This window comes from Notamacropus eugenii, chromosome 3, assembly GCF_028372415.1.
Source record: "Notamacropus eugenii isolate mMacEug1 chromosome 3, mMacEug1.pri_v2, whole genome shotgun sequence".
Classification (NCBI taxonomy): domain Eukaryota; kingdom Metazoa; phylum Chordata; class Mammalia; order Diprotodontia; family Macropodidae; genus Notamacropus; species Notamacropus eugenii.
The window spans coordinates 485,388,061-485,410,688 of record NC_092874.1 but is presented as its reverse complement, the minus strand read 5'-3'; the positions used below and the strand labels follow the sequence as shown (position 1 = coordinate 485,410,688).

At 48.3% G+C, this 22,628-nt stretch overlaps 1 protein-coding gene and 1 long non-coding RNA gene across 4 annotated transcripts in view; one reads left to right on the top strand and one right to left on the bottom strand.

Moving 5' to 3' along the window:
• Positions 1-9,432: 9,432 nt before the first annotated feature.
• LOC140497796 (uncharacterized) lies at positions 9,433-12,627 on the bottom strand. Its single transcript, XR_011964846.1, has 2 exons — positions 12,542-12,627; positions 9,433-12,065 (listed from the first exon to the last, which is right to left on the bottom strand). It is a non-coding gene; the product is annotated as an uncharacterized lncRNA (long non-coding RNA).
• Positions 12,572-22,628, top strand: part of SEPTIN7 (septin 7) — a 64,796-nt gene continuing 54,739 nt past the window's right edge. Inside the window, exon 1 of one of the 3 annotated variants that reach the window (XM_072599150.1) lies at positions 12,572-12,762. The gene's annotated coding sequence lies outside the window, so the exon portion shown is untranslated. Of the gene's footprint in view, positions 12,763-12,992; positions 13,141-22,628 lie in introns of those variants that run through there. The other 2 variants (XM_072599149.1, XM_072599148.1) reach the window with 2 other exon arrangements.

Below are 22,628 nucleotides of genomic sequence, written 5' to 3'. Positions count from 1 at the left end.
AGGTTATCCATGTGCAATTGTGTACAACATTTCCATGTTAAGGTTTTTAGTAAGTGACTACAAACTGAGTTCTAAGATTTGTGAAGTAGATTGGGGCAGCTCCTGGGGTGGCCAGGACCTCCCTGCTCCGTAGCCTTTTGTACATCTTTGATGCTCACTGATAAGTCACTGTGGAAGGGGGAGGGGGAGGGGAAAAGGGAGAGGGAGAGGTAGGGGAAGGGAGGAGGGAGAGAGAATTTGGAACTCAAAACAAAAAAAAAAACATGTTAAAAATATTGTTTTAAAATATCATTGGGGGGGATAAAATATATTCTTAAAAAAGTTTTGCTGTCATCATGAATTCTTCACCCTAGAATTTTATGGAGCTGGCCCTGGGCTAGAATATGAAGGGAATAGCTGGACTTTGGACCCCTAGCCCCCACCCCCTTTCCATTCTGTCCACTTTCTTCTGTTATAAAGGGTCCAGTGGGGGCAGACTCCTTTTCACTGCCTGCCACTCAAACCCTTATCAGTCAGTCAGTCAATGAGCATTTAGGAAGAGCCTACTATGTGCCAGGCACTGTGCTAAGCACTATGTTCTCTTTGTCACAGAAAGGTGGAAATGACTGATAAGAATAGAAGCCAGTTACTCAAGCAGGAAGCCTGTGTGTTTTTACCAGGATCAAAGGTTTAAGGGGAAGAAGGTTTTACCACCTGGGTGGGAGGCTGGGAGAGGGAGGACTTTTGGGTGGAGCACCTGCTTATGCACAGAAAGCCCTCCAGGAAAGCTCACTCGCAGCAAAGGTTTCCTCAATCCAATCTCATTCAACAAACATTGATTAAGGATTATTACACACAAAGCCTTGTGCTAGGCTAGGCATTATGTTGGGATGTGTTCATGTGAGCAGACCCTTTGGATATTCAGATTGCAACCCCCCCAGGCCTACTTATCCTGGGGGATTCTTGTCCATGGCCACCCTCGTTTCCTCCATCAGGGGTTCACCCAACATTTTCTAGAGGCCTCTCTTTCTCTGGGTTTTGTTCAGTTTTCTTCATTCTTTTTTTTTTTTTACCTCATTGCTCTCACATTCCCAGGGAGGCTTCTCTTGTGATAGACCTAAGTCAGACCCTCCCCAGTCACCCAGAGACTGTGCCTGACTACATGGGCAACATTTCACCTCTGAGGTCCCTAACTTCTTCAAGGAAAGGAGGGAAACACATTTCTCTTCTTGTCTCTTTGGGCAAGGAAGCTTATTCTCACGAGGCAGGTGAGCTTTTCTCTTCATGTTCTCTGTGTGTGTGTGCATGTGTGTGTGTGTGTGTGCGTGTGTGTGTGTGTGTGATTCTTCTGGGCCTGCTTTGGTCATGACATCATTTTGTGGATGGTCTGGCCATGCTTTCCTGAATTCCTCCCATCTGCCATGTCTCCCAGTACGCCTCAGAACTCTCTTGACATAGTTTGAGCACTGAGGGAACATGGCGATTGTCCCCCAGGTATCCTTCCCTGGGCCACCTTCTTATTTGGCCGTGCAGCCTTATTATACACTACACCTCTGAAGTCCTTGGTTGGGACGTGCCAGAGCCCTTCGGCTGACTGTATTGTGGGGGAAATGGATGTTTCATTATTCCCAGACATATAGCTTGCTAGCATCTCTACAGGAAACTCATCACCTAGTAGGGGAGGGATGTATATGAATAAGTGAAATCCCTCCCTTTTAGTGCCAATGTGAAAATAGAAAACATTACAAAGCATCCCCAAAGTCCTGGCCAGCACAGAGCTCCTTCTAGATCCTTGTGAAGTGCTTTCTATGTGCCTCAATGAGCTGATCTGCACAGAGTCCTCATTTTCCTCAGCAAACAGTGAGTGAGTGTGCATGTGTGCAGGCGTGCCTCTCCCAGAGATAGGATCTCAGGGGCTGGTTCCTCAAAGCCCCTTTCTTTGCACAGCTGAGTTACATCCCAGTACACTGCAGTGTCAGTATTCTAGGGTGCCCATAAGGATGCCACAACAATGGACAGAAACAAGAGAGCCTTCTTCCCCTGGCACAGTCAATAGGCTGTCAGTGGCTGCTTGTGCTTGTGTATTTTTCCCCTAATCTCAAAATCACTTGTTGACAAGTACTCTGAATGGCTCTGGTAGAGACACTGGATCAGTGGCTGACTTCTATTTGTGAGAAATGGTGGATTTTCTGGGAGGCACAGGGACCTCCTGGAGGAGGAGATGATCTTGACCCATCAGTATAGGCTGTCCCCTTAGTGAGTTGTAGTCTCTGGGAACCAACGGGACAAGCTGAGGTAATGTATTGATGGCAGCACTTGAAACTTAGGGTTTAGTGAGCCCAATGCCATCAGCAGTGCCATGAAGCCTCTCACAGTATCAATAGGTCAACAAATAGGACCATGTCCTGGCGTTATGAGACTGAGGACTAGTCTTAGGGTCTAGTATATGGTGAAAGCAATATTGTGATCAAAATGGAGAAGGGACCCGCCATTTCCTTGTCTTCACTCTATGGGACAGTTGTCCTGGACTACATCTACATCTATATGTCTATATTTATACCAGGGGAGGGGAAGCTGCAGCCTCGAGGCCACACGTGGCCTTCTAGGTCCTCAACTGTGGCCCTTGGACTGAATCTGAACTTCACAGAACAAACCCCCTTAATAAAAATATTTGTTCTGCAGCTGTACCCAGGGACCTTGAAGGCCACATGTGGCCTCGAGGCTGCAGATTCCCCACCCCTGATACGTATTCACACATACACAAACACACATGTCTATGTAGATTGTATGTGCACAGTTGTCTGCATGTTGTCTCCTTTATTAGAATATGAGATCCTTGAGGATGATGACCAGAACTTAGTGCAGTACCTGACACACAGCAAGAGCTTAATAAATGCTTGCTGACTGATTGATGGAGTCTTAAAAGTCAAGACCACTAGAACCTTTCTTTTCTGAACCCTCATGACCGGAGCAACACCTGAGCAGGCAGAAATCAGATCCCCATCTGTTTAGTTGCCAAGGACTCCTAATAGGGTAATCAAAGGTTTGGGTAAGCCAGAAAATAACTGATTCTAGAGGGCTAGGCAGGTGTTGTCAAACAGATGGGAGCAGAGGTCAAAGGTGGCCCCAATGGGAGCAGCACCATGTGGAGGGAACATCTGCAGTTGACAAACATTAATTTGTCCCTGGCATGGTCTTCAGCTTCTTCAGAAAGTCTGGATCAAGCAAAGATGCCATTGTTAGAGATGGAAGTGACTAGCTTCCTAGCCCTGCTAAAAGGTGGGCTAGGACTCTAAGGTTATTGGGGAACATTTTTGATTGATAAGGACTAATTTGTCACCTAATATAGGTTAGTGGAAAGAACTCTGGACTAGAAATCAGCTGGGTCCACACCATGTCATAGTCTGGCTTTGCCACTAACCAGCTGTGGAACAAGCATTCTCCTTGTTCTTCTCAAAATGTCTGTGGGCAAGTGGAGACTACCAGGGAGGGAGAGATACACATCTGCCCATGGTTCTTATGCTCATTATTTCTTAACCCAATAATGTTCCATTAGATCAACATACCAGGGATTGTTTTTAAATTTATTACCTAGTTAATGGGGACTCACTTTGTTTCCAGTTCTTTGTTAGCCCAAAGAGGGCTGTGGTGAATCTCCTGGAATCTGTGACCTTTAACTCTGTCTTTGTCTTTCTCGAGGACCTGGCCCAACAGTGGAATTGCTGGCTCAGAGAGCACAGGCGGTTTCCTGAGTTTTCTCATGTAATTAGAACCTGATAACTAGAATGGTGGCAATGCTTCACAGCTTCACAAGCACGGATAAATTTGCTTGTCTTTGCCAATCTCTCTCTTCATTATTCTCATTTTGGGGCATCTTTGCCAATCTGCGAGGTGTGAGATTAAAAAAAAGGTGGTTTTTGTGTTGTTTTTGTTTGTACATTTTCCTTACTATTAATGAATTGGAATGTGTTTTCATGTGGCCATTTATAGTTTTGACATTCTTATTTTAAAAATTTTCATTTAACCATGTATATTGAGAAATGTCACATATTTGTGCCAGTTCTGCATATAGCTAGCATATCAGACTTGGTCATGATATTTGAAGTAAAACATTTTCCCACTCTACCATTTTAAAATTCTATCTCATTGATTTTATTTGTGCAAAAGTCTTTTAATTTCATGTAATTAAAATTGCTTATTTTGTCTTCAATGAACTCCTCTGTCCTTTATTAGGTTAAGAATTCTCCTCCTAGCTATAATAGCGAAAAGAATCTCCTCCTATTCCCTTTTACTTATTTACTTGTTTATTTTTATCATGTGACCTTTTATGTTCAGGTCATACACATATTTTAAGCTGATTGTGGTATATGGTGTAACATGGTTGGTCTAAACCTAGTTTCTGCCAAAATGCTTTCTAGTTTTCCCAGCAGTTCTTGTGAAAAAGATGAGCCCTGCCCCTATGAATTTACATTCTTGGGCTTGTCAAACATGAGGTGACTCTTCATTTGCTTCTGGTTCTTTATATTTAGTCTTCTTCTGTTCTTCTATTTTTTTTTTTTTTTAGACAGCCAGTGCTACATGGGGTTGGTGACTACAGCTTGATAAGGTAATTTGATGTCTGGTAACACCCACATTTCTTTGATGACATCTTTTACTCTACTTCTTTGTCATCTGTTGCAACCTGCCCACCCATCCCTGAGAATCCCGCAGTGGAAAAAAAAGCTCAGTGACAAGCAGCCCTCTGACTAAAATGTGTTATGACCATTTGAAGCACTCTCCTTCCAGAGCAATAAAAGCCTAAGTAGCAGCCAGCAACCATCACCTCAAAGATGTCCTTTCTTAAACATACTCTAATGTTTAAGTGCCTGCTTAAGTCTAATGCTTAAGTCAGGTCCTCTCCACAATGAACACAGAAATCCCTTAGCCTCTGGTCAGGCACCTCTTGGCCACTGATCCTGTGTGAGGACAGGAATGATGACTTCAGGTGAATCAGCATCTGGCCAGGCCAGTCTCTGTGGCCTTGGGGAAGCTGTCTCCCATAAACCAAGGATTTTTGCATGTAGGGTTCAGGCTGGATGCATCTGTTTTCTCTCTTGAGTTTCCTGCTTTCCTGGGCATGCATACTCCAGAGATAGGTTTTCAGGAAAAGGCCACCATGGGTCATGGGCTTGCTGAAGGAAGGTTGGCACAGGGTAGTCTGATGCTATGGATATGCCAGGCAGAAATCATTCTGTTCAGGCTTGTTTAGTCAATATGTCCTCTCTGACTTGAGCTCAGTTGATTGACTTGCATTAGGCTTTTGGATTGGAGGCAGTGAAGAGCGGTTGCCCAGATCAATACATTATTGAGTTTATGCAGGCCATTGGCTCCACCTGAACCATGTCCCCATTTCCCATTCCTACCCATTTCTGATTCAGCTCTAGTGCTCAGAAGTATTGGCAGCTGTGTCCTTGTTACCTCATCCTCAATACTCCCCCGCATAAAGCAGGGTTTTTTTCCAATCAGGGCATAATGAGGTGTTTGTCCTTACCATGAGGTCATGTCAGAGAGCTGCTGATTTCAGGCTAAGTGAATCTTTAGGAGAGGACCAAGGTGAATTTACTCTCCCCATCCCTGGGACCAGTTTTTCATCCCTACACTCCCTAGGGGATATGGGTCCCTTGTTGGGAGCAGGATGTAGCACATAGTAGGGTGCTCACTAAAGCATTCTTTCATTCTTTCATTCACTCTTCATGGTTTTGGTGCCGATAGTTATATCTGTTTCTCACAAATTGGTCCCTTCAGGTCAAACTTCAGGCAATTGAGGATCAAGGTGTTATTGATCTGGGGACTATCTTCCCACTTGCTCTGATTCCTCTTCAGGGAATGTCTTGGTCTCCTTGGAGCTCAGGCCAATGTCTCTCCCTTATTTCCTTTTGCTTTTCAGATGGTTAGATTTGTTTAAGATAGCCTTAAGATGCCTGGAGCTCATCCGAAGAGAGCCTGGGTAAATACCTGATTTAGCTAACATTTGGGCTAACATCATACAGGCCCCCATATGGTGCATAAGGAAGCAGAAATGGCATCAAAGACCAGGACAATGGAACTGGTCTAGACCTAGAATACACAGAGGAGGAGGTCTGTGCTGGGGGCAACATATTTTGGAGGCATTGAGGGATGGGTTCTCAAAACACTGGAAGCAGAGAGAAGACTACCAAAGGCCTGGAAAAGAACATTAGATTCATCACTTTATATTAACTATAGGAGAGTGACCTGGAAAACAGAACTACCAGCCAGCTTCCCTGCTGTTCCTCACATCTTGCCCCTGGGCTCTTGTATAGATTGTCCCTCATGCTTGAAATGTTTTCTCTCCTCCAAACCCTGGTGTCTTCCAAGCATTTGCTCAGATCCCACCTTTTGCAGGAGACCCTGGTCCTTGGTTCTCCCACCAGCTCCCACCCCACCCCTTCCCTTCCCTTGGGAGATACCTTTCTCTACTCTGTCTATATCTTGTATAGGTATTTACAGGTTGCTGCCCATGTTGGAATATGAGGTTCAGGTCCTGCTTTTTTTCCTTTCTCCTCTTCTCTTTTCTTTCCTTCTCTCCTCCTTTCCCTTCCTCCCTTTTCTTTCCCACAGTGACTGGTAGGGAGGGAAGAATGTCACCAATCCTTGTGGATGATTCTTGGTGGTCAGCCATCCCTACTTCTCACCTTTGCCATCTCCAATCTTGCTGCTGAGCTGTGGCTTGGTTGACCTTCCTACTGTTTTACTCAAAAAGCTTCAGTGGACAGCTTATTGTCTCTAAGACAAAGTACAAACTTCTTGATTTCATATTTAAGGGCCTCACAATTTGGCCTGTAGCACAGGGCCTGGCACATAGCTGGGTGAAGGGAGATGAGGTCAAGCCCTAGAACAGAGAGCCCTTGGGCTCCTTAGCTTGGAACAGGGCTGCCCTGGGGAAAAATTCCCCTCTTGGCCTTTGCAGAGGGGCAGACTCCGCTGGTCATTTAGAAACAGCATGGTGCTACCTGACTTTGTCAGTTGGCCCCTCCTCACATCCCCCTACACTTTCTTTAATCTGGTACTAAAGGTTGGTCTGATTGCTGGAAAGAATCAATGAACTGATGCTTTCTCTTGTTCTCCTACTCTAGGAGGTGACAGGGCCATCTCCAGGTCCTGATCCCTATCTCACCACTAGATCTGAAGGTTCTGGAAGAGAAAGTGAGGCTGGTGACTTGGCATAGCCCTGCCTCACTTCAATCCAATCCACTTGCATGCCAGGGCATCACCTCCCTGCTGTCATGGTCCTCTTTGAGAGTGAAGGACAAACAACAAGTTCTGTGAGTAGAAAGAAGAGCTGCCCCACTGGGGACCCAAGTGGAACTGGCCAGTTGGGCAAAACAGAACTTTTTCTTTTCTTTTTTTTGTCCACATTACCTGTAGGTGCTCTGACTAAAGGAATATAAATTTTGATCTCTGAAACTTTTTTTTCTTAAGGACCAGCCTCAAACCCAACTCATTCTGGCTTTCATTGATTGGCCAACAATTGGTCCCCCAGGTCAAGCCCCACACAGGTCACTGTTTGAGCCCTGATTGACTCAGAGTCAATGTAAATAGCAATTGTTTCTGTTTTGGCCAGAAATCCTGAGGGTCTTCCCCTCCCTGATTGATTTTTTCTTTTTCTTTTTGATTAGGTAAAGAGGCCATTCTCTGCCTCATTTCTTACCTAGCCTTAATCACCAAATGTGTGTTGCTTCAGTCAGACTGAGACCTTTTAAAGACCTTAGCTTAAAAAGACCAGGGTCCCCCACAGCATCCTGGGCTACCTCTAGTCATCTTGAACTCTTATCGTGCCGCTGGACCCAGATGGCTTTGGAGGAGAAAGTGAGGCTGGTGACTTTGGACAGCCCTGCCTCACTTAAATTCAATTCACTTGCATGTCAGGGCATCACCTCCTGATGCCATGGTCTTCTTCAGAAGTAAGGACAAGCAACTACAATATAGGATGGGAAGGTGTGAGCCACAGCTTCCTCAGAGTTGGCACTGTTCCAAAGTGGCACAGGCTGCTTCAGGGCAGGGGGGGGAGGGGAAGTAGTATGCCCTAGTAGGTCTTAGAAAATGTGGTTTTCTGAGTCCTGGGTTCTATTGGGATAACACACCACCTCTTGCACAGGGAAAAAGGCTAAAGCTGGCTTCTGTAGGTTCTCTCTCATGTCAGCCTGAGGGCACCAGGGATAGCAGGGACTTGTCCCAACCTTCTTGGTCTCCCCACAGGTGTAACCCCCTTAGCTACTACAACAGAAAGGCCCAAAGGCTTCTTGAGTTTAAGTTTTCACTTACCTCCGTGCCCTGGGGAAGCAGTGACTCCTTCAAAGTTCATTCAGTGTTTGGGGAGGGGGACATAATATTCTTGTACTTATACTTTGGATAAGTTCTCTTAGTGTTCTAAGCTTGACTGGAGAAGGGATAATGCCAGCATCCATGCCTATGGAAGTGAGTCATGCCTTAATTTGGTTCAGGTTTAAGAATAAATTACACTTTCATGTTTCATAGGAAAAATTGGCTTCCACTAATTCTGCTCTCCTGAAAGCTGCCACACTCCAGCTCAGGACTGCTATTCTTGTCTCCAAGGGAAGAAATAGAAAACACCATCTCTTTCCTTGCCTTACTCTTCACAGAAGCATAAAATTTAGAGCTGGGAGGGCCCTTAAGAGCCCAACCCTTTAATTTTATTGATGAGGAAACCCAGGCCCAGAGTGACTAGGTCACTTAACCAAAGGTACTCAGTGGGTATGTTTCAGGGATAGGATTTGAACCCAGGCCCATTGAGACAAAAAAATCCCTTTAGCTGCAGGCTTCCTGTCCATAAAGACAGACATCCCCTTTCTGGATGCTAATTGACACTTGACGTGACCAGACACATCTGTTTGCAAAGAAGCCATTTCCCTCTCAGTTCTTGGGGTCAGCTGGGTCTTAGGGGATCAGAGTTCTTGTGACTTCTACAGTGACTTTCTTTGAGGTCTTGGTGGTTCCTGGGTGATGAGTTCTCTTGGTTCAGCTTCCTTCCCCTTCTTTATTCAAGTTCATTTAGGGCTTCCAAGTTCCTCTGAATTTCTCCTATTTGTTTCTTGTGGTGCAATAATATTCCTTCCTATTTATAATTGGTTTGGTCATTCCTCAATGGGTGGGCATCCACTTGGGTCACAGTTTTTGTTCATATAAGCTCTTTTTCTCTCTCTTTTGTCTTCTCCTGTTACTGGGTATGAGCCCAGTAGTGGTAACCCTTGGTCAAAGGATATACACAGTTTAGGGATTTGTCTTTGAAAAGCTTAATAGAGGCTTATCATTCATTCACACTCAGAATGGTTGGCCTTGTACAGAGCTCTTTGGGAAAGTCACTGTTAGAAGTGAGACTGTCTAACAAACCCCCAACAATGAGAAACATGCTCACCTTAAATAAAGAACAATGTCTGTTGTGAAATCAGGAAAGCCTTTATTAATCTTTATATCCATTCCCCCTGAATGGATAGGTAGCCTCCCCAGTAAGGTTGCAGGAAGACTACAACACGTGCGGAAAGATGGGGCTTCTTATACTGTTTTCCTAACTTTGGATCTCCCAAGACACTGTTCCCTGGCCATGTGACTCCATGTTCTCTCTGATAGGCCCTTCCTCACACAGCTCCTTGGGCCTGCGCATTAGTTTCTGACCTCTAACCTGTCCATGCTAGGTCACAACCTTTATCACCTAGGAATGTGGTCAATAGAACTTTCTTATTTCCCACAGTCACAACTAGAATCTCTTGCCCAAGAAAACTGAACACATCTGCTGGCTTGTGGCAATCTGGCAGGGGATTGGGGCCAGCGACCACGTGTCAGGAAGAAAGAGGCTCTGGTCCCTGAGGCTGGTGTAATGTACAGGCCTAGCCATGGCTGTGTAGTTGCTCCTCCTCTTGCCCACCCTATGTCTCTGGTGTGCCCCTTCCTTGCTTCTGTCTCTTGGAGGAGCAGATCTCTTCCTCCCCAAAATATCTTTTATATACTTGTCCATCCACATGCTGTGCTCCTCCAATAGTACATAAGGTTCTCCAGGGCAGGTCTGTTTGGCAGCTTGTCTTTGCATCTCCAGCACCTAGCCAGGGTTTTCCCAAAGGAAGTGCCTTCTGATGCCTACTGGACTGGTTTCTTCTGTTGGGAGATACATGCTGGACTCGCGTCACCAGAGGGGAGTATCTGGAGGCAGAAGAAACCTGGATGGGAAGGTAAAATTCAGAACTTTCTGGATCAGTTTGGACTTTTTTATTAAAGTGGGTCTTTGGCCTGGGCTGGATCTCTGCTATAGGATGGACATGGGGCTGTGATGATTTCCTATGTGGGAGAAAAATCCCTCTGCCCATGCAGACTGGCACCTTCTCTGGGACTTGGACTCTTTTCTTCCCCCCGCCCTCAAACTTGTACAAGTGAATATTTACAAAAAGATATAGAAGAGACAGAAATATACACATTTTCCCAATTCTGGGGGTCACACCTTGCTCCCTGGGGGCAGTGGGCTCAACTTTACCATGGTTGCTCCAAAGCATTCACTGCCCTGGTGGCCTAGCTGGGGGCAAACTGCCCTCATGGCTGCCTCTGATTCACTTCTAGACTGAGTCAAGCAGGTCTTTGGGGACTGTTTTCCTTCTTGGGCTCAGTTGTCTTTGAAATCTGGCAGAGCCTCCTGCTCCCAGACCCCTGATGGCTTGCCCTCCCAACCTTTCGAAGCTCACAAGGTTGCAGCTTAGTGTGATATCTACAGATATGAGAAAATGAAGAAAAGAGACAGAAAACAGCCTTGCCACATGCGTGGCCACACGCCAGCAGCCCGACTGGGGAGGTAAAAGCCCAAGGTGTCTCTCTCTCCCTCTTCCCACACCTCACTCCAATACAGTCAGGAAATGGAGATGGCTGCTGCTTAGTCTGCAGAGCATAATCCTGTGTGCAGGGTCACACAACCTGGAGGGGTGGGAGCTAAGACTTGAACCCAGGCCTTCCTGGCTTCAAGGCTGGCTCTTTTCTCACCGCCTCAATCTACTTCTATCATTCTTTGTTTCTACTGTGTAGGAGGGAGAAGTGGGCTGGGTTACAGTTGGGACATAGCGTAGGGACCTATTCCCTGGCACAAGAAGTGTGGGAGGCACACGTGTGACATTCTCACAAGAAGATACCATCAGTTGCATGGATGTCAGGGGAAAGAGGCAGGCCTCCGCTGTCCCTGTATCTGTGAAACATGAACAGATCTGAAGGAAGGCCTAAGGTGAGCAGGACAGAGGTGGAGTCTCACCCGCCCAGGGTGGGGGAGGATCAACCCTGATCAGTTCACCCAGCAATGGGACAGTATGCTATCATGTGCGCTTAGCAGGCCCTTCTCCCAAAGGAGGTGGAGATCCACTTAGGATCCTGGAGCCCTGGGGCACCTGGCCTCGGACTTAAGGAACTGAGCCAGGTGTCCTGGCTGAGCCCCCAACCTGCTCCGGCTGCAGTGACCTCAGAGCCCAGGGAGGGAGTTTTCTTTGCCTTGGCTCCTTGGGCAGAGCCCAGGAGAAGTCTACAATGTTGCCCTCAAACAATGTTGCCATCGAACAATGTTGCCCTCCAACAAGTTGCCATCGAACAATGTTGCCATCGAACAATGTTGCCCTCGAACAATATTGCCCTCGAACAAGTTGCCCTCGAACAATGTTGCCCTCCAACAAGTTGCCCTCCAACAATGTTGCCCTCCAACAATGTTGCCATCGAACAATGTTGCCCTCCAACAAGTTTCCCTCGAACAATGTTGCCCTCCAACAATGTTGCCATCAAACAATGTTGCCCTCCAACAATGTTGCCATCGAACAATGTTGCCCTCCAACAATGTTGCCCTCCAACAATGTTGCCATCGAACAATGCTGCCCTCCAACAATGTTGCCCTCAGTGCTGTGAGGTTGTCTCCTCATTTGTCCTTCAAGCCCCGCCAGGACCCAGGCTCCGGGGCTTAGCCACAACTGGTCAGAGCTGCCCGGCTCCGGTTACAGATGAGGAAACTGAGACCGGGGAGGCCGCAAGGAGGGTCTAACCTGTTCCCTTTAGCCCTAAGGGGGAGAAAAACACATGTCAATGCCCGGTGCCAAAGGTCACTGGGAGAGACCTCCGCACTGGGCACGGGGGTCTGCTCCCACAGGGCAGCACCAGGAGTGGTGGGCGGAAATGACAGGTGGGGAGACTGAGGCAGGATGGCCCCTGCGGTCAGAGGGGTCAGTCCTGTCGGACCTCCCCCTCGGAGATCTCGCGCAGGGAAGTGAGGGTGTGGGCTTGAAGCTCGGGCTGCTCGGGGCCTCAGTTTCCCAATCTGTAAAGGTGGTGGTGCGCTCGGTGGGTGCTGCCAGCCCAGGCGCTGGGCCCATCCCCGGGGCGGGGCGGGGGCGCGGGGGAGGTGCGAGGACCGAGGCCGGGCCCAGCCCAGGGCTCTCGGCCGACCCTTGCGCCAGGTGCGTTCCGAGGCTCCAGGGCCCGTTACGCCGAGAGCGCAGCGAGGCGCTGACGTAGTCCCTGGCCCGCGCCGCCCTACCTTACGCCAAGTGCGTAGCCGGACTCCAAAGCTGTTGGGGACGCTCACGCCGCGCACCGGACGTGCCTCCTAGGCGGCCATCTTGATTACGGGCAGGAGCCGCGCCCTCTCGCCTTCCCTGACCACGCCCGGAGCTCCGGGAGCGCTCCTAAGAACTTCAGCCGCTTCGGGAGAGCGCGGTCGTCGCGACCAGCGCGCACCGACGGACCTCTCTGTGAGGTGTGGGCCGTGAGGGACGCCCGAGGCCTCCCCTCTGCCCGGCTGCAAGATGGCTGCCGGGGGCCGGCTGCGCCACGGTCGGGTCGGCCCTGGGGTGGGGGCGGGGCGCTGCCTGGCGCTCTCGCGAGAGCGGTCCGGGCGCGCCGCTTGGAGGGCGGGGGCGCGCGCGTCGCGGGCGGGCGGGGCGCGGGCGGCGGAGGGGCGGGGGCGCCGTACGTAGGCGCCGCGGCGCGGCGCGAGGCTACGCTGCGTCAGCGGCGCAGGCGGCGTTGGAGAATCGGCGGGCGGGCAGGCAGCCGCGCCGGGGGAGGGGATGTCGGTCAGTGAGCGAGCGGCTGAGGAGAGGAGCGGCGGCGGCGGCGGCGGCGGCGGCGCCATGGGTGAGTCTCTGCCCCGGCCCGGCGCCGCCAGGCCCGGCGCGGCCAGGCCTCGGGGCCCCGGGGGCGGTCGGGGAGGGCCGGGCCCGCGGAGCTGGGGCGGGCCGGGCCGGGGGCGGCCGCGGCCGTGACAGTTTGAAGGGAGGCGGCGGCGGGCCGGGCCGGGCCGGGCCGGAGGCTGCAGGAAGTGGGGCGGGGGCCGCGCCTCCGGGGCCCCTCCCCGCCTCAGCCCGGGCCCCGGGGGCCCCGCGAGCCTTGGGGGGCCGGGCCGGAGAGCCAGGAGGCCGAGGGGGTGGGGGCGGGGAGGGGCGAGGGCAGGAAGACGGCGTGATCGCGGCCCTGGGTGGGGGCGCGGCCAGGCGCCTGCGGGGGGTCCCCGCTCTGCCCGGGGGGTCCCCGCTCTGCCCGGGGCGCCCCGCTGCTGCCGTCGTTGAGGGCATCGTTCCCGGGGTACGAAGGGTGTCTGCGAGCGGCGCTCCCAGGGTCCTCTTTACAGTTGGGGAAACCGAGGCAGCCCTGGCCGCGGGGGGACCCCGGCCCCGAGCCCCGCCGCGTGCGGAGGGTGGGAGGTCGGGGTAGGGAAGGCCCGGCCTTTAGCGCCCTCCTCTCCCGGAGAGTTCAGCCCGAAGCAGGGTCCCCGGGGGCAGGAAGGAAGCACCTGCGGCGTGCCAGGCGTGCGCGGAGGGGGGGAGCCCTGCCCGGGAGGTGGCACTCCGCTGAGCCTGGCACTAGCTGGACACGGAGAGAGGCGCGAGCGCGGAGGTCGGCTGATGCTGCATCCTGGGTCTGAGACAGGTGCCGTTGGGGTCCTCGTTCACAGCTGAGGACTCCCGCCGTGCCTTCCGGCCGGGGAGAGGAGGGGCGAGGGCAGGGCAGGGTGCGGGGCCGGGGAGGGCCTGGGCTCGGGTCTACACCGGCTGCCCCTGGGCCAGGCCCTGCCATCGGTCCGACCTTCTCCGCTGCCTTGGGCAGACCCCGCGCCTCCTTGCCCTCCAGGCCCCGGCCGGTGCAGGAGCGCTTCCTGTGGACCCTCCGGAGCCTCCCCAGGCTGCACAGCCGGGTGTGTGTGTCCTCTGGGCTGTCCGGCCTGGCCCGGGCTGCCTTCAGACCAGTCCCCAGGCTTTCTCAGCAGCCTTACCTCGGCGTGCTGGTTCTCACATCTTCTGACATGCACACAGTCTGTGACAAGACTGGCACTCTGACCTGAGGCAGTGCCCTGTCGTTAACCAACCTCAGCTTCTCCTCTCCTCACCAGATCCTCAAAATCATCACATCCTTTATTCAGAAGAAAGAAAAGATCTGTCCGTGTGGGTTATTGTGTCTCATTTGTAGGAGCATGTGAGCCAGCTTTCTTGGCTAGGAAGCGGAGTCCTTGGGAAGACTGTCAGGGTGCCCAAGTTTGGCTCTGTTGAGCTATAGATGGGGGCAGGAGGGCTCCTGAAGCCAGCCAGCTGAGAAGCCAGGGGAGGCGTGGTAGTGACCCTGCTGCGGTTCAGAAGACGCAGGGTGGGTACCCACATCAGCCACATAGAGAGGACTCAAGTGCAGCGGCATGATGTCGGGCCTGGTGGGCTACCTCCCAGACAAGGCCCCTCTTTCTCTTAGACTAGTTTCAGGCAAATTACGTTAGCCCTTCCCCCCAACCCCCCATCAGAAGGTGACCATCGGCTGTCTGAGTTTTCTGCTTTGATCCTCACCGTTTACCACAGGGCTTTGCACACAGTAGGTGCTTCGTGTTCCATTCGTTGATTGCTCTAAGACTCTTAAGTTGTGGATAATGGATTGCTGCTGGTCCTGCGAAGTGACCAGTGTAGCCCTGTCCCTAAAGGATTGGGGAATGGCCTGAAGCCTGTCGGTTGTTGTCCCAGTTTTGAGATCTCATTTAAATCCGTTACAATATTTACCTTTTCTTTAAATTTTGGGTTTTGTAACAGTAAGGCTAGTACATGTGAGGCAGCTGGCCAGTGTAGATTGGTGGATAGAAAGCTGTCTTCAGGCAGGACCTCTGGGACCTGGGGCCAGTTTAGCTTCCTTCTCTCCAGAGGTCCCTGATTGGTACTGGTATTGGAATGGTGCATATCAATGAGGTCATTGGTCTGGAGGAGATAAATGTTAGTATATTTACAGAAAGTTCACATTTATACAGAATATATTTGAATGATGCTGTATTCGCATTTAATAATGATGGCTAATTTAAATAGCTATTTAAATGAAATGGTTATTATTGAGCCACCATGAATTTATCGAGGACAAGGTCACTAATTTCATTTCCTTCTTTGACATCTTTTTTAGACTGGTAGCTGAGGGCAGTACTGAAGAGAGTGACCCTCGGTTTCAACCAGGCTTTTTGGCAGTACTCTCATCCTTTTCTGGCCAGAGGTAGCAGACGTGTGGCCTACCAGCCACAACACACCCAGGTGCAGCCAGAACCAGATTAAAGTATAATTAGGAAGTATTTGAGAAGATAAACAGAAATAAAATGGGACATAGATGCTGTGAGTGTGTGGTTTTCAAAGCCAGCATGCAGCCAACTGCTCCTGTCCAGCGGAGGAGCACAGCGACCTGTCCTTAGTCCTTGTCATCAGCGACTGATGGCCTAGGGGGACAGATTGACTAGATTTTCCAGTGGTGCCAACTGAAAAGGGAGGAGGAGCTAGCACTTCAGATGACGGGATCCGCAGATTTTTGCAGGTTAGAAAGATGAGTCTAGGAAGATGACATTTAGTAGGAAAAAAAAATGTGGCAGTCATGGCTTCAGAAGATCACCTCTCTGTGTACAGGAGGAGAAGGGAATGTGTCTAGACAACATTTCTGTGGGAGTCCATGTCGCTGCCCCAGAATTCATTGTGCAGGATGAGGCACCCCAGAGTGATGGAAGTGATAGTCTACTTATTCTTGGCCTTGCTCTTGCACTTCTGGGGGACATTAAACTAGATTCCTTCATCTAAGATGGGGAGAGGCCTGAAGAGCTGCCATTCTAAACATCCGCTGAAGGAGCTACCTGGGGGTGTTCTTTAAAATGTTCTCCTTTTCAATTAACAAGCTTTTATTTTCTCTTCCCCTTCCCTCACCAAACTGGGAAAACAACACAAAACCAACCCTTGAAGCGAATGAATGACTTAGTGAATAAAACATTTGTGAAGTGTGTTCTTCGTGTAAAGTCCTGGGCTGAGTGCTGAGGTGACAGAGAAAGAACCAGACTCTCTCTGCCCTCCAGGGGCTCCCCTTCTATTGGGGAGGAAAAGTGTGTGGAAGGTTTCAGCTGTGCGTCCAGTGGAAAGGTCCTGGCCAGCCTCTTGTTTCATGCCATTTCCACCGATGAAGTCATGCTAGGATCTGATGTGGAACTACTAGACAGGGCCGAGGACTTGTCACTTAATTTTCCTGGGCTTCATGGATACAAATCGAGTCACGTCTTGCATCTCTCCAGGTGGTGGCTTCCCTGGAGGATGGCTATGGGTGCTGGCTTGGAAACCTAGCTGTTCTCAAGGCTCTTGGGGTTAGGTTGCTGGGCTGTCCCCTTTGGGGTCTCAGGGGAGGTGGAGGTGGTGGTTTGAATGGCCTGGTGTATACTGTCTCCAGTCACCCTCATCATGCTTGGCTGCTCTAGCTGGGCTGGCCTGCCTGTACCCCATGAGTGATATTGTGGGGTTGAAGGGTGTGCACAGTGTGGTGACTTTTTTTGGGGGGGATGCATAGTTCTAAATTGTTTTCCATAATAGTTTCATGAATTCACAATTTCACCAGCATTACAGTAGTGTGCCTATTTTCCCTCCATTTGTACTCTCTAACAGTGTTCTTTTAATTTTTGGTATCTTTGCCAATCTGATAGATGTGAAGTGGAACCTCAGAGTTGTTTTAATTTGCATTTTTCTAATCATCAGTGATTTGGAGCATTTTTTCACATGGCTATTTATAGCTTGGATTTTTGAAAATGGCTTGTTTATGTCTTTTGACCATTTATCAGTTGGAGAATAGCTCTTATACATTTGAATATGTGTGTATAATTATTCATGTGTGTATATATGTATATCTATACAGACACAGATAGACACATATGCATATATGTATGTATATGTATGTGTATGTCTATATATAAAATGAGTTCTTTATCAGAGAAACTTGCCATAGCCATTTCCAGCCCCATCCATGGTTTCTCTTTTTTTTAAGCTGCATTGATTTTGTTTGTGCAAGAACCTTTTTAATTCTGTGCAGTCCAGTTTTCCATTTTCTGTAATGCTTGGTCATGAACTGCTTCCTCTCTACAGGTGCTGTGAAAGGAAACGTATGTGATCTTTCATCTCTCACTTATCCATTTGGATTTTCTTTTGATATATGGTATGAGCTGTGGGTCTAAACCCAAGTTTTCCCAGACTGCTTTCTGATTTTCTAACTGCAGATATTTGACCTTGCTGATTGTACGTTTTAAAAGACTGCTGTGTAGAAGAGGGATTAAGTTTGTTCTCTTTTGCCCTCGAAGATAGAGCTAGGAGCCCTATATGAACGTTTGAGGCACATGGTAGCTTGATGTTAATGAAGGTTTTTGCTCATCGGTTTAATGCTCTCTGGAATCTGGAATGGGGTGACTTGGGAAGTAATATCTTGTTTGGAGGAAGATCTTCAAGGAACAGTAACAGCAGCCAGAAGACATTAATGAGCCCTGTATGCAAAGAACTGGCCTAGTCTTTGACAGAAGCAAGGTGTTTGCTTAACAGGAATATTATGAACGGCATTTCTGGTCATTTAAAGGTTGATTCTCTTGAAGTTCCTTCCTTTGGTGATTCTTGGAGTAATATATTTTATCTTGATAAAATACATTTCCTATTATCTTCAGAGAAGACCAAAAGTCATACTTTCAATTTAGCCAGAAACTTAAAATACTGATATTTTAATTTAAATCACTTTATTTTATAGTATCACACTAATATATATTGTGGCCTTGGCAAAATCAAACTAAAACCTGTCAGCTAATTTTTAAAAGTACCCAAAATAAGCATAGTCTTAGCTGAAGCCCCTACCCTTTAATACTTGTGCACTAAAAGTATTAATAGATGAGTTTGCAAATAAGGGAGCCTGTCACAATTAGGTGCATTCCAACTCTTAATCTCCGATCCTCTGAATTTTGAATAAGCCTTAGAAATGATGACATAGAATAATTGAAAAAGGTGGACCAGTTATGTGGCTGGGTCTGGGTTCTGCAAGGCCTCCTCCCCTCCGCTCATTCTCCTGCCTTCTTCCCATAGGTTAGCTGTAGCTTGTTTTGTCTGCTGTCTCCCCCATTCAACTATGATGTCCTTGGGAATGGGGACTCTATAGATTTTCTTTGTGTCTTCAACCCATTTAAGTCACCTCACTGTGACAGGCTCTTAATAGTTTGTTGGGGAGTGCACATTCTGTGTGCAGATAAGAACTAGAAAATATATGTAGGCTGAGGGATTGGGGGGGGAGAACCAGGTCTTGGCTGAAGGGCAACCTGACAATGGAACATTGGAAGGATAAGGAAGGATGGAATTGGCACAGACATGTACGGGCATAGTGGTCAGGGAAGGGAGCCCCAGGGACTGAGTGGGGTCCCCAGACAGTAGGGATTGTCCTGGCCTTCTGGGGAGCAACATTAATCCCTGAGAAGGGAGAGTGTGGTGCCTCTGGTGCTTGTGGGGCCCCAGGGCCAGGCTGGATCTGGGGAGATGAGGCCTGTTTGGCTCACTTAACATCATGCAGGGCACCCGAGTTAACTCAGTCCCTTTCCCAAGCTTTGGTGGGAGGGAGCAGCATCGGGGACCTCTGTTCTGGTGCTGACTTTGCAGTGTCGTTTGGGTCAAGATATTTAGCTTTTTACCTTTTTGCTCCTTTAAAAGCAGCTATTTCCTGTAGGGGCAGCTAGGTGGCCCCGTGGATAGTGCCAGGCCTAGAGTCAGAAAATTATCTGTGAGTTCAAGTCTGGCCTTAAACACTTGGTGACTGTGTGACTCTGGGTAAGGCATGTCACCCTGCTTGCCTCAGTTTCCTCATCTGTAAATTGAGCTAGAGAAGGAAATGACAAACTACTATAGTACTTCTGCCAAGAAAACCCCAAAGAAGAGTCACCGAGAGTTGATCAGTAATGACAATGAGTGAACCAAGAAATGAACCATGAATGAAAAAGAATAGCTTCTCTACCTTCATTGGGGGGAAGAGGGGGACCCACCCAAAGTCTAGCCTTTCCAATGACCAGTATTGCCTTATTTCATCTTCCTCCTCCCCTGTTTGTCATTTCAGAAGGCCAGACTGCTAGCTCCTGGGGCCATTTTCTCTATGGGAGGCAGCATGTTCTTAAAAAGTGTCTGCTAAATTTGGAGCTGGAGAATCTGGCTGGGGTTATCACAACTCTACTACTTGGACCCCCCTGGGCCTCAGCTTTTTATCTGTAAAATGAGGGAGCTGGCTAGGCTGCCAGCTTCTATCTTCAGAAGGCCTCTTCTTCCCTTTCTAAATCTGTGGTCTGTGACATTCAGGTGCTGGTATGATAATAATGTTTGTGACTGAGAGTGGAGAGAGAGATCTGGAGAGCTCGAGCAAACTGAGCAGACCTTGGAGCCAGGAAGTCTCTTGTCTGATACTTGCTGGCTGTGTGACCCTGGGCCTATCACCTAACCTTTCAGGGCTCAGGCAAACTCTACATGCCAGTCCTAGCCCATGGCTACCAGATCCTGACAAATTTTGAAGTTGATTGTAAGCAGAGTGTTTCAGTTTGACCTAAACCACCAGCTAGTTCAGGAAACGAATGCTTTACATTGCATGAAAATGACATTCTACGCTAAGTCAATTTTAGTGTAAATCTGCCCTGGGCTCTATGTGCAGCCGGGAGGAAGCCTGGTAAACTAGAGTGAAAAATGGGATCCTGCCACCCTGGATAGGCCCTGCAGCCCTCCAGACAGGACTTTGGAGGTCCTTTGGTGAGAGCCCCTCCAGCCATGACCGTGAATTCAGCACTGTCAGCATTGCTAGAATGGTACTTCTGGAAAATTTCTTCAGTTTGTGTTTCGAAGCAGTAACTGTCAAAATAATTTTTACTTTAAACTTAAAAACATTTAAAATGGTATTGGACCCAGTATAGAACTAAATCTAAGCTAGCCACATTTTGATTAAAAATACTAAACATTTTTGAGAAGCACATTTTGCTAATCGCTCATGTAGTTGAGGTTTCCACTCTGTGACGTACGTGAGACACGAATGAGTCAGAGATAGTTCGCATGTTTAAAACTTGAGAAGACGTTCCTAATTTGATTGTTAGGTTTTTGTTTTTCTTTGTTTTTTTTACTACTGTTAGGTTTGGGGTGTATTTAGCATTTTAAACTCAAGAAGTAGTTGAAGCAGCACCATAATAACCATTTCAAATAAAACTGACAGGTGACAGGGAGAGGGAAATCCTCGCCGAGCCAAGAGTGGGAGCTCCAAATACAGCAGAGTTCAGCTAGCCGCAGGTGCTTTGTAGGCAAGGACTGTCTCGTTTTTATATTGGAATCAGTACCAAGGAAGGAGGAGAACGATACCCACAGAGATGGTTTTGTTTCATGAAATATTTCCCAATTACATGTAAAACAATTTTTAACAATCACTTTTTAAACTTGAGTGTCCTTGAGAAGGAAAGCACTTTGACTTTGATCACACATGGGAGGTCATGCAGAACATATCTGTATTTGCCATGTTGCAAAAGAAAATTCAGACAAGACAATAAAAATGAACAGTTTAAAAAAAGGACGCTTTGATGTGCATTCTGAGTTCATCAGTTGTTCCCTCTCACCTAGATTGTTGTGACCACATCTGACCAAAGGGAATGAACTGTTCACATAAACGAATATTCTACTTAATTGAATATTTGGGATAACTGAAGCTCATTAGGCACCAAAATTTTTACATTTTAAATCACATTGGATGGAAATACTTCTAAAAAATGTAGATGTTTTCAAGTTTACTTGGGAGTATTCTATACAGAATTTTACCTTCTTTGTGGAGACTTGGGATCATCCCTCCCAGTTACCCAGGCTTGCAACCTAGGAGTCACTTTGTTGACTTTTGTCTCATCCTTCCCCTCATGTAGTCTGTTGACTCTACCTTTGGAATCTCTTTCACTGCCCCACTTCTGTCCTGTAGCACCAAAGCCCCTCCCTTGTGCAGGCCTTCATCACTACCCACCTGCACTATTAGAAGCATTGGTTGGTTGGTGTTCCCGTAGAAGGTCTCTACCCTCTACAAGGCATCTTCCACTCCCCTTTCTGATTAATCTTCTAAAAATGTAGGTTTAATCATTTTGTTGTTGAGTCATTTTCATTTTCCATGACCCCATTGTGGGATTTTCCTGTCAAAGATACTGGAGTGGTTTGCCATTTCCTTCTCCAGTTCATTTTATAGACAAGGAAACTGAAGAAAACAGAGTTAAGAGACTTGGCCAGGGTCACACAGGTTAGTAAATGTCTGAGGTCTGATTTGAACTCAGGAAGGTAAGTCTTCCTGACTTCAGGCCTGGCACTCTAGCCTGCTGTGTTGCCGCCTGACTGCCAGAGGCCTAACTAACTGTGTCACCTCCCCAGTCAAGACTCTGCAATGATTCTTTGTGACCTCTAGGTTGGCTTTGAAATCCTTTGTAACCCAGACCCTCCCTGCATCTGCAAAGTTCTAACACCCTGTTCATCTCTACACACTCCAGGATACAGCAGCAGACACTGGCTTCCTTGCTATTTCTTGTCCAAGGAACTCCATTTTTTGCATCCCCTGCATTTTCATTAGCTGTTCCCATTCCTGGCTTCTTTCTCTCATCTGCCTTCTTTCACCTGACTTCCAACCAGAAGGTCACCTTTTATACAGCCTTCCCCAATCCTCTTTCATTCTCATACTTTCCCTCCAACGATGATTTCCTACTTAACCTGTATGGAGCTTGTTTGGGTGCATGGAGTCGTTCGCCTTTTGTTTCCCCCATTAGATTATACAATTCTTGAGGGTAATGACTGATTTTGGCCTTTTTTGGTATTCCTAATGCTTGGCACAGTGGCTGGCACATAGTAGGTGCTTAATATATTTTTGTTGACCATGTCCTTACTGAGACCTTTGACCCCTCTGACTTCACTTTCTTCCTTCCCTTTGTCATCTTGACTCTATACTGTAGTTAATCATTTTGACACTACATTGCCTTCTGCTCTTGAACCCTTTGGTCTTATCTGTCCCAGCTCCTAACTTGCCAAACCCTAATTCTGGATCATTCTCACCATTTACCTTCTCTTCTGCTGATATACTATTGGACTAAGCTGGAGTAAATTAGGCTACATCCATTACAAATCCACGTTCTCAAGCAAACCCTCTACAGCAAGGCAGTCCTTTTCACTCTTCTCTCATTTTCTGTCCTATCCTCCATAGTGACTGTTGCAAAATTCTCACCTCAAGTCTCCCCCGAAGCCCTCTCAGCTGAAGATCTTGTTCTTATACTTTGGGATTTGCTGTGAGCTCCCTTCTTTCAT